Raw genomic sequence first — 2,331 nt, forward strand, 5'->3', positions numbered from 1 at the left:
TCAGCCTTCCAAAAACAAAATGGGTTCTATGCAGAACCAATTTCAACATAAATTCAACTTCAGATTAATGAATCTTAACAAACTTCACACTTCTACACTCCGAAGACTTTGTTTCGCCAAGATAGACCCTTCACATTTCAAAAATTTTAACATTATCCGTCCTATGAAATCCTTTCATCAAACCAGCAAAGTCAAAAGATGTCTCCTTTTCTTTTATTTATTCTTGTTCGACAACAATTAACTAGCATTCTTCATTCAAAGTAACAGCTGCAAATCATGATTTCTCAAAACTTTTTTCCTGCGGGGAATGCATATGATTTCGGACCAAGCGCGTATCCAAGTTTTTTTCAGGGGGGGGGATGAGAGCCAAAAAACTTCACAAAAGCATCGAATTTTTTTTTACATGCATTATTGTTACTTTTTTACGAGTCGGACAAAAATGTCAGGGGGGTTCAAACACGGTGCCCCCCCCATACATATGGCCTTGTTTAGGACAACCATGAATTTACAGTTTAAAGACCCTTCTTAATCAATTTTTCCAACTTTTTCACAGTGGAAGAGTCGATGGAAGTTTTAGAAGCCATGATCAATCGATTCAACATATCACTTCCAGCGCTGGTGCTTACTTCAACTTCGGCATCACTAGGTATCTCTGCGTCTGTTGTCTTTTTATATATGTCTAAGTATGGTCCTTGCTCATTCTTCCGGATGCCCTAAAATTTAAATTAGGTCAAATGGCAGCCAGATAAAGCCAGTATGTGAATTTCATTCAATTTCAGCTCACTAATTCTAATTCTGCCTCGTTAGTTCTTCTTATATTAATGTAAAAAAAAGAAAAAAAAGAACGATCATAAAACCAAAAACAAGTGGAAATAAATTCATATAATAAGTCAAACTTTAAATAAACATAAATTACTATTATGAATAAATGAAAACTAAAAACAAAATTGAAAAAAAAATGAATAATAAAGACAAACTGGAAGCGAAAATGAAAACAGAGGCTAACAAATGCAAACTGCCCCGAGTGGGGCTATTCGTTTTTCAGCTCTTTGTTTAAAGTTTACAAAGTACAAAAGTTGGATAAATTCAAACAAAAATTTCTTGAAACATTTTTTCTTTGCCATAAACAAATAATGTCGTCCTTTTTAAATATCCTGAAAATTTGTTTATATTGTATAATAATAGGGATTGTCTTAAAATTTATTTTTACTCGCCTAGTCAGGAGATGGTATAGTAATCTCATAATAGTGGCGTTTTTTTTGCGTGGTTGGTTACGTGGTTTAATCGTGTTTTGGCATTTTTGCGTTTTCGACAAAAAACATAACAGCATGTTTTAACAAAACTTCGTTTTTTTTGCGAAACACGAAACATCATGTTGCCTGTTCGACTGTCTGTTTCCTCAAACTTGGAACTTGCTCTTTGTGCGTGTTGCGTGTTCGATTGGTCCCTATCCATATAGAAAAAAGTTATCTGTAGATGACAAAAGAAAGATAAGATTGAAGGGAAGAAAATGGACATAGATCCTGCTGAATATGCGTTTTTGAATAGAGGCCAAGGTGAAACATATGTGTACAAGAAAACAGGCAAGTAAAAAGCTTAGAATTTTTCCACATGTTTCCACAGTTTTGAATATTTTGCCACTTTTCCTAAAATGCGTTTTTAGACGTTCAATCAGGAACATGGACAGAGAACACGAAAGCGACAAAAACTGCGTTTTTGGGCTAGAACATGAAACATGAACCATGAAACACGGAACTTCGAAAAAAAACGCAGCTAATGTTACGAGGTAATATGAAACGAATTAGGGTTAAGAGAAACATCTTTTCCTTTTGTAGTTTTCCGCTCCTTTTTCTTTGCACTCGCCTGCAAAATTTAAGTAGCGCAGCGTGAAGACTTTTAATTTAATATAAAGTTTCGAGCTAAGGCTAGATCAGCTGGATTATGCTATGAACCGGAAACTTTCGTACTAATCACTTAAAACTGCTGGAAATCGGCACGAAGGAGCTATGAGAGGGCAACACATGGCTTAACAAACATTAAATACGAATGGTTACAGATCCCGGAGGCAGAAATTTTAGGAACTCAAAATTTTTGAAATTTTATTTTTATTAAAATGAAATAAAGGGTGAATAAATAAAAATAATTATTAAATTATTAATTAATTAATAAATAAAAAAACTTGAATAATTAAAAAAAAACCTTAGCTGAGATAAGAATGAAAATAACATAATTTTCACACCATTGTCACGCCGTTTTTAAGAACGGCTTTAGGAGTTATACTCGTTTTGAAAAAAAAATTCCTTCGAAAAGACGCAGTTTGTTACCGTAAAG

The sequence above is a fragment of the Artemia sp. Qi Xiang Cuo genome, chromosome 10, assembly GCF_049724085.1.
Source record: "Artemia sp. Qi Xiang Cuo chromosome 10, ASM4972408v1, whole genome shotgun sequence".
Taxonomy (NCBI): domain Eukaryota; kingdom Metazoa; phylum Arthropoda; class Branchiopoda; order Anostraca; family Artemiidae; genus Artemia; species Artemia sp. Qi Xiang Cuo.